The sequence below is a fragment of the Corvus kubaryi genome, unplaced genomic scaffold (assembly GCF_017639235.1).
Source record: "Corvus kubaryi isolate FWS band 111438036 unplaced genomic scaffold, C.kubaryi_AGA036_p1.0 66, whole genome shotgun sequence".
NCBI lineage: Eukaryota > Metazoa > Chordata > Aves > Passeriformes > Corvidae > Corvus > Corvus kubaryi.
In genome coordinates, this window is record NW_024582054.1 from 35,076,477 (window position 1) to 35,093,850 (window position 17,374).

The following is a 17,374-nucleotide window of genomic DNA, read 5'->3' on the forward strand; positions in this document are numbered from 1 at the left end:
CTGGTTTTTGTTGTCGAGTTTTAGACTGTGCCCATTTTCCAGACCTAAAGTAATCCTGGTTTTTGGTGCAGAGTTTTAGACTGTGCCTATTTTTCAGACCTAAATTAATGCTGGTTTTTGGTGCCGAGTTTTAGACTGTGCCCATTTTCCAGACCTAAATTAATGCTGGCTTTTGGTGCCGAGTTTTAGACTGTGCCCATTTTCCAGACCTAAATTGATGCTGGCTTTTGGTGCAGAGTTTTAGACTGTGCCCATTTTCCAGACCTAAAGTAATCCTGGTTTTTGCTGTTGAGTTTTAGACTGTGCCCATTTTCCAGACCTAAATTAATGCTGGTTTTTGGTGCAGAGTTTTAGACTGTGCCCATTTTCCAGACCTAAAGTAATCCTGGTTTTTGGTGCTTGCTCAGATCAGGTGGACCAAAACAGCAGGAAGTGCCTCTGACAGATTCCAAGATTCCAGTGTCTTCAACGAAACCCTGAGGATTTCCAACATCCAGAGACACCAGGGAGGCCGCTATTACTGCAAGGCTGAGAACGGCCTGGGCTCCCCGGCCATCAAATCCATCCGAGTGGACGTGTACTGTGAGTAAATCCTTGGAATTCTGCCTTTGGTGCTCTTTTCATGCCTTAAAATGTCTGCTGTTCCCAAGAAATGATCGGCTCCTTGTGAATCTTGATTTTAGCGGTGGATTCTACAGATCTGTGGTGCTTTTATGGTTGGAAGAATGTGAATGGTTGGGATTTCAGGAAAAAATGTGAAGGGTTGGGATTGGAGTGAAAAATGTCAAGGGTTGGGATTGGAGTGAAAAATGTGAGTGGTTGGGATTGGAGTGAAAAATGTGAATGGTTGGGATTTCAGGGAAAAATGTGAAGGGTTGGGATTAGAGTGAAAAATCTGAAGGGTTGGGATTTCAGGGAAAAATGTGAAAGGTTGGGATTGTGGTAAAGGATTGGGATTGTGATGAAAAATGTGAAATACTGGGAATGCAGTGAGAAATGTGATGGATTGGGATTGCTGAGAAAAATGACAAGGATTGGGATTGGAGTGAAAAATGTGAAGGATTCAGATTGTGGTGAAAAGTGTGAAGGATTGAGATTATAGGGAAAGATGTGGAGGATTGGGATTGTAGTGGAGGGTGTGAAGGATTGGGAGTGCAGTGAGAAATGTGATGGATTGGGATTGCTGGGAAAAATGAGAAGGATTGGAATGCAGTGAAAAACGTCAAGGATTGGGATTGGAGTGAAAAATGTGAAGCCTTGGGATTGTGGTGAAAAATGTGGAGGATTGGGATTGTGGTGAAAAATAAAAAATATTTGGATTTCCATGGAAAGCATGAAATATTTGGATTTCAGTGAAAAATGTGAAGGATTTGGGATTGGAATGAAAAATGTGAAGGATTGGGAATGTGGAGAAAAATTAGATTGGTGGGATCTGTGGTTCCCAAAAATTGCCCTCTCTGTGTCAGGTGGACCTCGGGATACGGGATAATTCCGACACAATTTTTGTGGGATCTGGGATTTGTGGCATGGTGCCTTTTGGGGATCCCAACTATTTCACCGGAATTTTCCCTCCGATTGGGTTTTGTTTGTTTTAGTGAACGCGTTTTTAGTGAAATTACACAGAAAACAGACAACTGTCAAAAACAAAATCTGTGGAAAACAGATGACGTTCCCGGCTGGAAGCGAATCCATCATTAGAGCAGGAAGGGAATGTTTGAATTTTTGAAGGAATCTCTCAAATGTGTTTTAAAAAACAACTTCAGTGTTGATATTCTTTAAAATATGGATTAAATATAATTTTGGAAGCGTCTTGGCTTGTAAATTAAGAGGAAAAACAATATCAAAGCCGTGTTCCACGCTAATTTGGGAACAAGAGCATTGCCGAGGCCTTGAATTTAAAATTCTTTCTAATTCCAGCCCCTAATTGAAAACTGGGAAAGATTTGACAATGAATTCTTGAAAAAAATCCATGGAAATTCCATTTTTTTCCCTTCATTCATCTCCGTTCTTGACTTGGGACAATTTGACAGCAGCACATGGGTGGGAGATCTCCCTCTCCAGCAATTCCTGGATTTCATTTCCCGCTTAATCTGGGATTTGGTGCTTGGAACTGCATTGTTGTTCCTGCAATAATGAATTGTTGGGATATAAATGAAGAATGAGCCAGAGCATTGGGATGTGTGAGGGAAAGGGGCAATTCCACCATTTTTATGGATTTGTTGCGGTCTTGAAAATCCTTTCAGTCCTGCTTTTGCAGGAAGGATCCGTCAGAAGTTTCCAGGTGCTTTCGCTGGATCTGCTCACGTCCGGTGGCTTTTCTGTTAATGAGTCCCAAAATACCCAATTTCTCCCGAGCTCAGTTCATTCCCAGGGATCCAGGGGCAGCCCCAGCTGCTCTGGCAATTCCAGCCCAGCCCCTCCCCACCCTCCCAGCCAGCAATTCCCAATTCCCAATCTCCCATCCAGCCCTGCCCTCTGGCACTGGGAAGCCATTCCCTGGGTCCTGTCCCTCCATGCCTTGGCCCCAGTCCCTTTCCAGCTCTCCTGGAGCCCCTTTAGGCCCTGCAAGGGGCTCGGAGCTCTGCCTGGAGCCTTCTCTTCTCCAGGTGAACATTCCCAGCTCTCCCAGCCTTTCTCACATCCAGCGTGGGAATTTTTCCTTTCCATCCTGAATGTTTTCCATGTGTAACAGGAAGATAATTCCAGCCCAACACTGCTCAGCAGCCTCAGATCCATGGGCGAGCATTCCCAGCCCTTCAGCTTCCCAAAAATCCTCTGCTGTGATCCTGCACCTCCTCGGGCCATCACTGGGCACAAGAATTCCCTGTGATCCAATTGTCCAGCCCAAAAATTCATGGAGAGATAGCAAAGGATAAGAGATAAGGAAGGGAGGAGCTTTAGATGGGATATTGGGAATTAGGAATTCCTGGCTGGGAGGGTGGGGAGGCCCTGGTACAGCTTTCCCAGAGGATCCCCTCCCAGTAAACCCCAAACTCATCTCTTTTAGGAGATTTTAATGTTGGAAATGTCCAAATTTGACCTCAGAGAGCGAATAACAAGAACCCCGCTAATTAATTGAATTAATTTGCATTTCTCTCCTGCCGAAAATTCCATTTTTCAATGCTTTAAATGCTTTCCACCTGCAGAATATTCCAAATTGTCTCCTCTTCTTGTATCATGGAAAAAAAAAAGGGAAGGAAGATGAATTTATTTGCTTTCCTTACACGCTGCTCTTATTGTTTTATATTAATTTCCCTCTTGTTTTTTCCCCTTTAAATTTCCATTCATGAATCCTGTCCTCATTTGAACGAGGATTTAAGCTCATCCCTGGGTTTTTAATGAACGAAAGGACAAGGAAAGGAGGTCCAATAAATCCATAAATATTGGGAGACACTGGAGCTGGGAATTAAAAATGTTGCTGCAATAGAAGCCTGGAATTCCATGCAGACACTCCAAGGCAAACACAACTCAGAGAGGCAGCAGAGAAATTTATAAATTCCATTTTCAACATCTCAATTCTGGCTTAATTACCATGACCGAGAGAGCAATTCCAACATCCACAGGGAGGGGGGTAAAAAAGAGGAACCAGGAGTGGGGGGGATTGAAGCCAAGGAGAAGAAATTCAGGAATCCTGCAGAGGTGAGGGCAGAATTTCAGCATCACTCCCCCCTTAAAACCTTTCTGGCAGGAGAAAAACTCGGGAAAATAAACACGTGGGTGCTGCCTGTGTCCATGTTTTAAACGTGGATTTTATTTGGCATGCAGGAATGGGAGTGGAAGGGATTTCTTTAAAACTCTCAGGTTTAGGACTCACCAGAAAACCCCAATTTCACTTTTACCCCCAATGTTTGATGCCTAAAACAGCCCCTTCCTCGAAATCCTCTCTGTGGTCTCATGTGGTGATTAAACCAGTGGAATTAGGGTAAAAATCCCATTTTAAAGTATTTTTCCATCCAAAATTCCCCACATTTTGTGTCAGACACACGTGGCCCCACACCAGGGGTGCAGCATGAGGGAACCTCAGGAGCCTTTTTAGCATTCCAAGAGAGGAAAAAATGCTCTCCCTCAGGCAAAACCGGCTCTCCATGAGGAAGCATTACCTCCTCCTCCTCCTCATCCCTGCAATTTCAATCCAGTTTTTCCAGCTTCTTCGGATGGGGAAGGCTGGGAAGGACAGGGAGCGATGTCAGGAGCAGCTGGAAGGTCCAGCTAAGAATTCCCTTCCCCATTCCCAGTGCTCCATGGTCGTTCCCCCACCCATTTTCCTCTAAAAAGTCGCATGTTGGGAGCACGGGAGTGTCTGTGGGAGGGGATGAGCACAGGGAGCTGCTGGAAAGAGTCCAGAGGAATCCATGGAGCTGCTCCCAGGGCTGGAGCCCCTCTGCTCTGGAGCCAGGCTGGGAGAGCTGGGAATGTTCACCTGGAGAAGGGAAGGACACAGGGAGAGCTCCGAGCCCCTTGCAGGGCCTAAAGGGGCTCCAGGAGAGCTGGAGAGGGACTGGGGACAAGGCCTGGAGGGACAGGAGCCAGGGAATGGCTGCCCAGTGCCAGAGGGCAGGGCTGGATGGGAGATTGGGAATTGGGAATTGCTGGCTGGGAGGGTGGGGAGGGGCTGGGCTGGAATTGCCAGAGCAGCTGGGGCTGCCCCTGGATCCCTGGCAGTGCCCAAGGCCAGGCTGGACATTGGGGCTGGGAGCAGCCTGGGACAGTGGGAGGTGTCCCTGTCATGGCAGGGGTGGGAATGGGATGGGATTGAAGGTTTTTCCAACCCAAACCATTCCAGGATTCTTTGACCCTGTGATTTTAAGACTCACAGACAATTTTTACTCAAGTAGAAAATTGATGACAAGAGCAGGCAGAAAACTGGGAGTCATGGGAATGGTCAAGGTCAGCAGGAATCAGAGCGTCCATGCATTCCCACCTTGCTGGTTCTGGGTGTCCAAACCCCAAAACCCTTCAATCACCCACTAAAATATCTGATTGATCCATCCTGATTAATCCCAACCCTGCTGGGGCAAATTCCACGTGAGAATAACCATGCCTGGAGGAATGGAATTGCAGAATTCCCATTAGCTTGAGCCAGGGAATATTTTTATTTCCATGTTGATGATGTTTAATTAACCCCAAAGAGCTGAGGAAATTCCTTGCAGAATTTGCTCCTCAGAATCCTCCTGACATTAGGAATTTTTAACTCAGGGATAAAGCTCCCAATTAATTCCAGAGCCTTAATTCCATGGTGTTACCTGGCTGTGGATGCGGATTTTCTTTTCGTCCTGGAACAAACTCCAGGAAAAGTGCCATGAGGTTATTTGGATGCCTTTTATGCTGTTCCTTTCCTAAATTAAAGCTGGCTCTAATAGCTGTGGTTAGATCAGCCTGAGACGAGCTCGTGTCAGATGAAATTCGGGATAATTGATGCCGTAAATATCCCTGGAGTGCAAAGACAGCTTCTCTTAATGGCTCCAAAATTCCCTCTGTTTATAGGGATCTATAAACACTCACGGAAATAGGCCTGGTTTTTATAAAGAGCTGAGTTTAAGGCTTAAATGTGCTGTTCCTGACTGGAATACTCAGCTCCTGCCAATCCCTGGAAAATTTCCTGTGTGGGGTTTGTTCTGGGAGGCAGCTTCTCCTGAAGGTGAGGAGAGGTTTGGTGTGGGTGGTCTCACTGGGAATGTGGAATTATGGGAAAATAAAGGTTGGAAAGACCTTTGAGATCTTCAACTTCAACCTTCGAATCCACCAAAATTACTAAATCGCGCTGGGAGGTGTCTACTTGCTTTTGGGACATTTCCAGGGATGATGATTCCACCACTTCCCTGGGGAGTCTCTTCCAAAGCCCGGCCGCTCCTTCAGTGAAGAGATTTTGCTCTTTGTCCCTTTTGCATTCGATAAAATCATGGAATGATTTAGGTTGGATCTTAAATCCCATCCAGTGCCACCCCCTGCCACGGGCAGGGACACCTCCCACTGTGCCAGGCTGCTCCCAGCCCCAATGTCCAGCCTGGCCTTGGGCACTGCCAGGGATCCAGGGGCAGCCCCAGCTGCTCTGGCAATTCCAGCCCAGCCCCTCCCCACCCTCCCAGCCAGCAATTCCCAATTCCCAATCTCCCATCCAGCCCTGCCCTCTGGCACTGGGAAGCCATTCCCTGGCTCCTGTCCCTCCAGGCCTTGTCCCCAGTCCCTCTCCAGCTCTCCTGGAGCCCCTTTAGGCCCTGCAAGGGGCTCGGAGCTCTCCCTGGATCCTTCTCTTCTCCAGGTGAACATTCCCAGCTCTCCCAGCCTGGTTCCAGAGCAGAGAGGCACCTTCCACTATCCCAGGTTGCTCCAACTTGGTCTTGGATGCTTCCAGGGATGGAGCAGCCACAACTTCTCTGGGAATTCCATTGCAATCCCTCCCCACCCTCACAGGGAAGAATTTGAAGATCCTCCGCTTGCATGACTCTAAATTATTTGGGATAATTAGAATAGCAAAATTAATAAAATGCTGATTCGGACAGATTTTTCCTCATCCTCCCTCTCCAGCCCCCTCCCTCTCTGTAGGACTCCGTGATTCCAGGCTCTGGAGAGCATCCATGTTTATCCAGCCTTGCTCCAGTGCCCACTTTTTCCCCACACCAATTTTTATGAAGTTCTGGCCGTTAATTATCCTTGGGATCTTAATCCTCATTGGAATTTCAGCTTGGTAGACTTTGGGAAAGGAAGGCTTGGCACATGGGCAGGCTAATGCAATTCTCCAAGGAGGAAAGTCTTGGCTGCTCCTTGGAATTCTGCTGCATTTCCATCCCGAAAGAACATTTTGTGTTGGATTTGTGCTGAACTGAGGAGCAGCATTGCCATGGATGGCGTTTAGATGACTCCCTGAAGGTCTTTTCCAAGCTGGATGGGATTTTACCCTCTGCTCCTGGAATGGGCTGGCTGGGAATTCCATCCAGTCAGCAGAAAGACTTCACTTGTCTGGGTTTAGGCCTGGCTCTAAATATTCTGGGCAGGCTGATTTTCCTCTTTGTTACACTTTGCTTTGATTTGTCATCTTCATTTGCCTCCATAGAGTTCCTTCCACAGATTTCCTCCTTTTTTCCTCATCCGTTCACTGTTATTTATGGCCTCTAGTCCCGGTTTTTCCTATTATTCCTCTTCCCTGAAATGTGGATTTTATATTCTTCTGGAGTCAGGCTGAGGAGAAAAGGGATCTTCTTTTCAAGCAGGGATTGTAGGGCAGCACTGGAGAGGTTCCTGCTCTGACTTTTTTAATGGGAAAGAGTTTAGGGCTGGAAAACAAATGGGAGCTTTGGAAGAGAAACAGGATAGGAGGGAGGAAACCTGGCACTTTTTCTTGTCGTGGAATCAAGGAATGCTTTGGGGCTGAAGGGACCCTAAATCCCATCCAGTCCCTGCAGGGACACCTCCCACTGTGCCAGGCTGCTCCCAGCCCCAATGTCCAGCCTGGCCTTGGGCACTGCCAGGGATCCAGGGGCAGCCCCAGCTGCTCTGGCAATTCCAGCCCAGCCCCTGCCCACCCTCCCAGCCAGCAATTCCCAATTCCCAATCTCCCATCCAGCCCTGCCCTCTGGCACTGGGAAGCCATTCCCTGGCTCCTGTCCCTCCCGGCCTTGTCCCCAGTCCCTCTCCAGCTCTTCCGGAGCCCCTTTAGGCCCTGCAAGGGGCTCGGAGCTCTCCCTGGAGCCTTTTCCATGTAAACAATCCCAATTCTCCCAACCTTTCCTCACAGGAGCAGTGCTCCAACCCTCAGATCATCCCCACCACCCCCTCTGCACTCCCTTGTTTATTATAAATGAAGGAATAATCAGCTTATATTTCTATTTTTCTCTATGCAAATATTTTTTATTCTCCTTTTAGACCATTTAAAATCCAGAATAAGGCAGGGAGAGACCAATGGGGTCTTACCAGGAGCCCCTGCTCATTATTTACACTCAATTAATTCAGAATTTCACTTTGAACAGGGATTTATTTAAACCTTGTAAGGAGCCTCTGGTAAAATTTCACTAAGCGGAGATGGATGTGCTCTAAAACCAGACTTTCCTAACCCAGTTTGTTGTTCATTAATTCCACAAAATTAAGTTTCTGTCCTTTAGAAAGTGGAGGAACGAGCATTAATTAGGTTTGGGATTATGAAACCAATAATTACTGACTTAAGGGGTTAATACTTCCAATTTGTAACAATTATTCCACGTCGAGCACGTCAGGTGGCCTTTGGCATCAACGCCTGTTTTTCCTGGCTTGGGAAATCCATTTTTCCTGCTTTTTTTTTAATGGAAAAATTATACAGGTACAGAGGGAATTAATAACCCAAAATTGCTGTAAAAAAGCCAGTCCCTGCAGTGCCAGAGTGGTTTTAAATCTTGTTTATTCCACATTTTTTTGTGGGTGCTCCGGGTCCATCTGGATTTTCCAGCACGGTGGGGATCCAAAGCGAACTCTGGAAGAGCCTGATGCAAGTGGGATGAAAAGAAGCTTTCAATTGCTCCATGTCTTGATTCGAGTGCACTTGATTTAATGATAATGATCTGGGATTTTTTAATCAACTCTGATTGCATTTTTTCCACGGAATTTCATCTTTGGATTGACCGCGACTCCGGTTGAGTTCGACCTCTTTTATCTCATGGCTCTGTCTGGTTCTTAGGGTTGATTTTTTTCTTTGCTGCTCTATTAAAAATCAATGTAATGACTTTTTTTTTTTTCCATGAAAAATCATCTGATCGTGGAGCTTTGAGGAATCCTTTCTCAGCCCAAGCTCCTCTGTTCAGCTGCTTCCTTTTCCAAGAAAAATTAGTCTGGTTCTTCCCCAAACCGAATTTCCATTTTCAGCGATTCTTATTCCTTACATTTATATTCCCTGGAGCCAAAAGAGCTCTTTTGTCCTGTTTTCCCTCCTGAGGTGCTTACAGCCAATAATAATTTATATAATATAAATATAATTTAAATTATTCACTGTTCTTTTTGGGGAAATTCAGTGTTTTGTGCTCGTTATGTCTTCTCCAGCAAACTCAGATCCTGAATTATTTTTCCAGTGTGGAATTGTTTTCCTTTTGGTCTTTTCTTTGCCCTTTCATTAATTTTTTTTCATTGTCCTTTAATTATTTAATGCTGCTTAAAAACACATGAGACTAGGTTAGGATCCTGTACTCGGGTCACTGATTCTGAGTGTGGGAGTAAATTCAATACTTCCTGCACAGTGATCCCAGAAATTCCCACTATTCCAGGACTTTTCCAGTGTTTCAGACCATGCTGGGGCACTCTGGTGCTGGGAACCTCTGCTGGGAATTCATGGATGTGCCTCATTCTGTGTGAGCTTCTGATTCCTGGTGATTGGGAAAATCCATTGGTTGGGAAAATCCACTGGTTTAGAAAATCCACTGATCCTTTCCCATCTGTGCATATGTGCGAGGAATAATGGAATCATGGAATGTTTGGGGATGGAATGAGACTTAAAGATCATCTTGTTCAGCCCCTGCCATGGCAGGGACACCTCCCACTGTCCCAGGCTGCTCCCAGCCCCAATGTCCAGCCTGGCCTTGGGCACTGCCAGGGATCCAGGGGCAGCCCCAGCTGCTCTGGCAATTCCAGCCCAGCCTCTCCCCACCCTCCCAGCCAGCAATTCCCAATTCCCAATCTCCCATCCAGCCCTGCCCTCTGGCACTGGGCAGCCATTCCCTGGCTCCTGTCCCTCCAGGCCTTGTCCCCAGTCCCTCTCCAGCTCTCCTGGAGCCCCTTTAGGCCCTGCAAGGGGCTCGGAGCTCTCCCTGGATCCTTCCCTTCTCCAGGTGAACATTCCCAGCTCTCCCAGCCTGGCTCCAGAGCAGAGGGGCTCCAGCCCTTGGAGCATCTCCATGGATTCCTCTGGACTCTTTCCAGCAGCTCCATGTCCTGTTCTGTCCCAGGGCTGGGGCAGCTCGGCAGGTGGGATCTCACCTGAGCAGGGCAGAGGGGCAGAATCCCACTTTTCCTGCTTCCCACACTGCAGGATCAGCCCAGGGCACAATTCCAGGTCACGTCCAGCCTCTCACCCCTCAACACTCCCAATCCTTCTCCTCAGGGCTGCTCCCATCCCTGTGGAAGTCCAGCATTGTCGTGGATGTTGCTGTTTGTTCTGTTAGTCCTGGACATGCCAAACCTGTCTGCTCCCCGGGAATTCCAATGCTAATCCAGCCTCAGAAACAATTGGAATTGGCTCCGTTTGGTGCCCTTGGAGAAGGAAAACCCTCCTGGAGTGCTGCACCCCCTGTGCCATCCCCCTGATGTCACCAGGACGTGCTCATAGGAGCAAGTTTCAACCAGGTGCATTTATAACCTCATTAACAGAATGGAGAAAACATTTTCGCCATGAAATCCCATCACCGAGAGCTCATTGTATTTTTCCTTTCGGAATTTTGTTGTAGCCTGAACCCTCAGGAAAGCATCACAGGCTGGAGTTGTGTGGGGATTGTTGACTACTGAGGTCTTTTGCTTTGTCCTTTTGTGTTGGAGTGTGTTAACAGCCTCCTGGCACGGCTCTGATCCTCCCGAAATTCTATTGGAAATCGATGGAAGCTCCTCAGGGGGCTCCTGGGGTCACGCTCTCCATCGTGGGAACAAGGAGGGAACATTTGCTTCCTTCCAGCAGCTGGAAATGCTGCTTGTTTGCAGTGCTGGGGCTGTTCTGCACATGCAGCACTGCAGATGCAGAATAAATCTCTTTGAAAGGGTTGGAGAGGGAAAAATAGCTCACATGGAGCTGGGAATAACTCAATCCCTGTCTTTCCAGCTTGGTTAGAGCTGTTGTGTGTCCACACTGGACACACGAAGGGATGGAGAGCAGGAGAGCTCGTTATCCTTTCTGTAAGATGCAAGAAATAGAGAAATTAATTGAATTTTTGTGCTTTGTATCCCACACTAAGCACTTCAAAGCTGCCCTGATAAAGAAGCTGTGGCTGCCCCTGGATCCCTGGAAGTGTCCAAGGCCAAGCTGGACAGGGTTTGGAGCAGCCTGGGACAGTGGGAGGTGTCCCTGCCCATGGCAGGGGTGGGAATGGAATAAGCTTTAAGGTCCCTTCCAACCCAAACCATTCCATGATTCTGTGAATTACTGAAAGTAAATCTGATGAGGAGCGGCTGAGGGAGCTGGGAAGGGGCTGGAGAATTCCTGAGGGAGCTGGGAAGGGGCTCAGGCTGGAGCAAAGGAGGCTCCAGGGGGACCTTGTGGCTCTGCACAAGTCCCTGACAGGAGGGGGCAGCCGGGGGGGTCGGGCTCTGCTGCCAGGGAACAGGGACAGGAGGAGAGGGAACGGCCTCAGGCTGGGCCAGGGCAGGCTCAGGGTGGACAGCAGCAGGAATTTCCCCATGGAAAGGGAGCTCAGGCCTTGGCAGGGGCTGCCCAGGGAGCTTTGGAGTGCCCATCCCTGGAGGTGTCCCAGGAATTCCTGGATGTGGCACTCAGAGCTCTGGGCTGGGACAAGGTGGGCATTGGGCACAGCTGGGACTCGGTGACCTTGGAGTTCTTTTCCAACCTCAGGGATTCTGTGAGGTTTAGATTGGATAGTTGGGAAAATTTCTTCCCTAATTAGGTTGTCCAGCCCTGGCACAGGTACAGGGTGGAGTCCCCATCCCTGGAGGGATTTCAAATCCATGTGGATGTGGCACTTGGGGCCATGGGGCAGTGGTGGCCTTGTCACTCAGTGCTCTGGGCTGGGAACAAGTGGGCATCGGACACAGCTTGGACTCAATGATCCTAAATTCTTTCCCAACCTCAATAATTCCATGGTTGAAAGCTTGTGCTGGGCCAAGGAGGAAAAATAGCTTGGAAAGCACGGGAGTTTTACATTTAAGGATAATTTAGGAGCTGAATAACTCCCAGCTCAGCGATGCGTCACCGCTGTCTCCGTTCTGCCCGCCGGGATGAAGCCGTTCCCATCCCTTTCCCAGATGTGTTTTATTCTTATCCCGCCTGCTTCGAACATCTGAAGACAAAGGCAGCTAATTAACAAATGAAATCAGCAAACTGTGCAGGCCCAGCAGCTGAGAGGAGATGATCCAGCAAATCCAGCCTGGATCCTGCCGTGCTGTTGGCGCGTGTGACAGTCCCAGAGCTCAGGTGAGGGCTGTGGGCATGATCCGTGTTTCCCACTCCCAGACAGCTCAATGCCTTTGGAATTCTGCACAGGGAGGATTTTAACAGCATCTGCCACACTCTGTGCACCTTCCACTCCGCCATCCGGATGCAATTCCCGGGGAATTCGGATTAGAGCTGTTTTGAGCAGGTTAGGTTGAGCTTCCCATTTGTTTGAGAGCTTAGGGGTGTGTGAGGGGAATTCTTCCAATCCAGTGTTTACCATGCCTGGCCCACCTGGGTTTTGGGGAGCGTTTGGTTCAATTCGGAGATTAAAGCCTGAGAAATCGAACCTGATGGTGGCACAAACCTCTGTGGAAACATCTTTCTGTAATTATTTTCAGTTTGATTAACAGATTTTAACGACGTAGCCGCGCCCACGACTTCAGTTTTATTTAAAGAGTGATTAATCTGTTGACTCTTCATAATTTCATCAACCCAAAATGAAAATTTGGGGGTATTTTTTTTCCTTCTTGTAAAACAGCAAAGAGATTCATCTTGTTGAGCTTCCCAAGGTTAAATCTTTCTTTTTCCTCTTTGTTTATTTTTGTGTAGTTTTTGAAATTATTGACTCTGGAATGGTTTGGGTTGGGAGGGACCTCAAAGTTCATCCCATCCCACCCCTGCCATGGCAGGGACACCTCCCACTGTGCCAGGCTGCTCCCAGCCCCAATGTCCAGCCTGGCCTTGGGCACTGCCAGGGATCCAGGGGCAGCCCCAGCTGCTCTGGCAATTCCAGCCCAGCCCCTCCCCACCCTCCCAGCCAGCAATTCCCAATTCCCAATCTCCCATCCAGCCCTGCCCTCTGGCACTGGGCAGCCATTCCCTGGCTCCTGTCCCTCCATGCCTTGTCCCCAGTCCCTCTGCAGCTCTCCTGGAGCCCCTTGAGGCCCTGCAAGGGGCTCGGAGCTCTCCCTGGAGCCTTCCCTTCTCCAGGTGAACATTCCCAGCTCTCCCAGCCTGGCTCCAGAGCAGAGGGCCTCCAGCTCTGTGATCTCTTCTCCAACAATTCCATGTTTTCCTTGTGCTGGGGTTCTGGACTCAGCGTTCCAGCTGGGCCCTCCAAGCACACAGGAACACAGCATTCCGTGTGCAACTCAGCCTTGGCTGCAACCATTCCAGAACCTTACCAGCACTTCTTGTTCCTTAAAACACCAATGACCATTCCAAGCCCTTCCCATTCCTCGCAGATTTCCAAGCCCCGGAATATTCCTGTGCTGCTGGGAAAGAACAGCCACCCCCAGCCACCCACAGGCACCAAGCTTTGAGTAGGGGGGTTTTAAAATCTGTGTAGAAAATTGAATCTCAATCAGTGCTGATTCAATCGGAACTGAAGCTGGAATTCTGGAGAGCTTCCATGAGCATTGGGATCAGGTGCCTTTAAACAACCTGCCTAAAGGCAGGGAATTTTGGAGTTTCATCATCCCCTGGAACATCCCTGCAGAATCCCTTGTCCAAAACCCATATTTTTCCTGCTTCTTCTATTTTCCAGCTCTCACACGGCCTGAGCAAAGCCCAGCTTTATGGAACCACCCCCAGTCACACATTTGTGCGGCCCTTCCCGACAGCAGGAATATTCAGGGAAATCTCCCAACAATTGGGAGCATTCTTTGCTCTCCTGGTAGTGCTGCTGCTTTTGCTTTGCTGCAGCCATCGGGATCTTTCCAGCACTGCCGTTGGAAAAAATTCCATCAGGTTCTGCAGTGCGAATTTTCCATTAATTGACCATTATGAAATGCTTTGGCAGAGGCTTTGCTGCAGCTCCATTCCCAACTTGGATTTCTTGGAGCTTTCCTGATATTCCTATCAAAATCCATCCCTTGTCATAGTTCAGTGCCTGCTTGGAGGGGATTAGCTGGAGAGGGACTGGGGACAAGGCCTGGAGGGACAGGAGCCAGGGAATGGCTTCCCAGTGCCAGAGGGCAGGGCTGGATGGGAGATTGGGAATTGGGAATTGCTGGCTGGGAGGGTGGGCAGGGGCTGGGCTGGAATTGCCAGAGCAGCTGGGGCTGCCCCTGGATCCCTGGCAGTGCCCAAAGCCAGGCTGGACATTGGGGCTGGAGCAGCCTGGGACAGTGGGAGGTGTCCCTGCCCATGGCAGGGGGTGGCACTGGATGATCCTTAAGATCTCCTCCAACCCAAACCATCCCAAGTTTCCATGATCCAGCATGGACCTGTTCCAAGAGAACAGATTGGACAAGCAGGTGATGACATCACAGCTCCTGGAATCATGGAGTAATTAGGAATCATCCATCTAAAATGACCTCTTGTCCAACCCCCTGCTCAAACAGGGCCACCTTCAAGATCAGATTGCTCAGGTCTGTGTCCAGCCAAGCTTTGGATGTCTCCAAGTATCCCATGGACCCTCTGGACACTTGTCCGATTGCCCAGGGAATTTGTTTTCCTTTTATCCAGGTGGAATTTCTCTTGATACAGCTCAGACCTCTTGGCTCATAGTCCCTTCCTCTGCACTTCCAAGAAAAGCTTTTCGTCTTCTCCAGAACCTCCTGGTGGCAATTTAAAGACAGAAATTCCATCTGCTCTTCATCCTGGCTTGTCCTTTGTCTTCATCTTCTCCAGTAGTCCCTGGTTGGCATTTGAAGACAGAAATTGGATTTTCCCTTCATCCAGCCTTCTCCAGGATGGCCAAACCCCACTGCCCCAGAATCTGGATGGCCTCTGGTCAGCTTGGTGGCCTCCCCTGCATTGCTCCAGTTTCTCCATGTCTGGAGCTGGACAGGGAAGTCAGGAAGTTGCCGCATGAGGATGGGTTGGAAAAGAAGGCATTTTCCCCTGGAAACAGCTCTCCTGCTCTTGCAGCCAGGGATGGAGGTGGTTTCAGTCCTGGTTTCAGTCCTGGTTTCAGTTCTGGTTCCAGGTTTTGAGGGATTTCCTGTGGTTTGTCTTGAGTAACTTCATGAAAATGAAGCTGAGCTCAGATTTGGTACTCTCAGGTCTTTCATCCAAGGATTCACCTTCACCCAAGGGTCAGAGCTTGGAGCAGCATCCCTGGACTCTGTGATGGAGCTCACGGCTCCTTGTTTGCCATCCAGGGATGTGCTTTAATAGGGATAACCTGGAAATCAATGTGGGAAACGTTCTGTTCTCCATCAAAACTCCGGGAACAGAGTTTAGGTGTTTGACCCTAAAAACTGAAGCGAGTTCATTTTCTCCTCTTTTTTTTCTACTTCATGAGGAGAAGCCAGAATTTCTGAGCACTCTCAACCCTTTTCAGATGCTGCTGTGATTTAAAATAACCTTTAGAACAACACTGAAACCTCATTAGGAAATGCCATCCTAATTTGGAGCAGCAGATCCATAATTTGCTCCTGCGATCTTAAGTTAAATGTTTTGGAGGTGAGGACGAAGGTAACATTTCCTTAAAATCTGTGCCCCATTACGAGGTATTATTGCTGGAATTGTCGGGAATTTTTGGAACAGGTTTTGTTTCATAATTAATCATGAGGCTCTCCAGCTTCACTCTTCTTATGCAAATAGAAATGGACCAGCTAAAGATGAATTTTTAGTCTTTAGGTGAATTTTTAGTGTTTAGATTGGGTCTTTTTTTCCTGGAATTTGCTTTTCCACGTGGAATTTTGACGCGTTCTAATCTATTTATTTTATTAACAGAGTTCTTCCCTTAACAATTCCATGGATTGTCAAGCTTTGGAAGAGGCTGCCCAGGGAAGGGGTGGAAGGGGCACCGCTGGAAAAGTTCAGCCAGTTGTGGATGTGGCTCTTGAGGCCGTGGTTTAGCTGTGAGTGTGGTGGTGGTTGATGGTTGGATTTGGTGAGCTCAGGGGGGCTTTTCAACCTCAACAATTCCGGGATTCTCCACCTTTGCAGAGGGATTTGGGGGTGCCTTTGACTGGTTCCTTTTGGTCACGTGAAAATTTGAGAACCTCGTTCTCCATTTCACTGAATTTTGGCCTCAAATAAACCTGATGAACCAATGTTTTGATAATTACTCGCACCAGACTTTGCGAAAATGGGGTTAAAGTTTGGCATAAGGGAGTAATTAGCTCCTATCCAAAGGGTTTTTAAGGAATTTTAAGGAACAAGCTGTGCTGATAAGGTTCTGGAATGGTTGCAGCCAAGGCTGAGTTGCACACGGAATGTTGTGTTCCTGTGTGCTTGGAGGGCCCAGCTGGAACGCTGAGTCCAGGCCTCTGGCACAAGGAAAACATGGAATTGTTGGAGAGGAGATCACAGAGCTGCTCTGAGGGCTGGAGCTGCTCCAGAGCCAGGCTGGGAGAGCTGGGAACGTTCACCTGGAGAAGAGAAGGATCCAGGGAGAGCTGAGGGTGCCTAAAGGGGCTCCAGGAGAGCTGGAGAGGGACAGGGGACAGGACATGGAGGGACAGGAGCCAGGGAATGGCTTCCCAGTGCCAGAGGGCAGGGCTGGATGGGAGATTGGGAATTGGGAATTGCTGGCTGGGAGGGTGGGGAGGGGCTGGGCTGGAATTGCCAGAGCAGCTGGGGCTGCCCCTGGATCCCTGGCAGTGCCCAAGGCCAGGCTGGACATTGGGGCTGGGAGCAGCCTGGCACAGTGGGAGGTGTCCCTGCCATGGCAGGGCTGGGGCTGGGTGGGATTTAAGGTCCCTTCCATCCCAAACCATTGGTTTCCAGGGTTGGAGGGACAGGACAAGGGGCAATAACTTCCCACTGCCAGAGGGCCAGGTTAGATGGGATATTGGGAAGGAATTCCCAGCTGTGAGAGTGGTCATTTGGAAGTTGGGTGGTTTTGACCAGCACTTAGGAAAAACATCCCTTCCTTTCCTTGTTTGACCTTGTTCCATTTCTTTTTTTCCTCAATAAAATCATCCCTCCAAAGAAAGCTCAGAATAACTCCCAGACCAGGAATCTCCTTTTTCCTGGTGGGATAAAGCGCAAATTAATTACTTTGGTCTCCCCATATTCCAAGGGCTATTATAATTTTTTTCCCTATGGAAGCAAATTCCTGGTTGTGGACATCTCATTTTCTTGGAGCTGCTGCAGTGGGAGTAATTATCCGATATCTGTATTTTAATCAAGAGAAATGTGTTCCGAAGCCCGGGATGAATTTACCTGCTGGAAGTTAAATGCCTGTAACTAAAAGCAGGGAATCTGCATTAAATTGCTGTATTAAATTGCAGCTTTAAAAGCAAACAGCTGCGTGCACATGATCCGCGGACTCCTGGATCCTGCCATTTGGATGCAAATCAGGCTGTCTATTTATTTCCAAAGCTTTATAATTTTGTGGAAAAGAGTTAGAAGCAACAAGGAGTA

The 17,374-nt window shown here is 48.4% G+C and overlaps 1 protein-coding gene across 1 annotated transcript in view; it reads left to right on the plus strand.

Annotated features, from left to right (window-relative positions):
• The window catches only part of LOC121673631 (MAM domain-containing glycosylphosphatidylinositol anchor protein 2-like), a 96,674-nt gene that overhangs the window by 18,487 nt on the left and 60,813 nt on the right, over nucleotides 1–17,374 (plus strand). The window contains exon 2 of the mRNA XM_042047142.1: nucleotides 413–582. The gene's annotated coding sequence lies outside the window, so the exon portion shown is untranslated. The remainder of the gene's footprint in view (nucleotides 1–412; nucleotides 583–17,374) is intronic.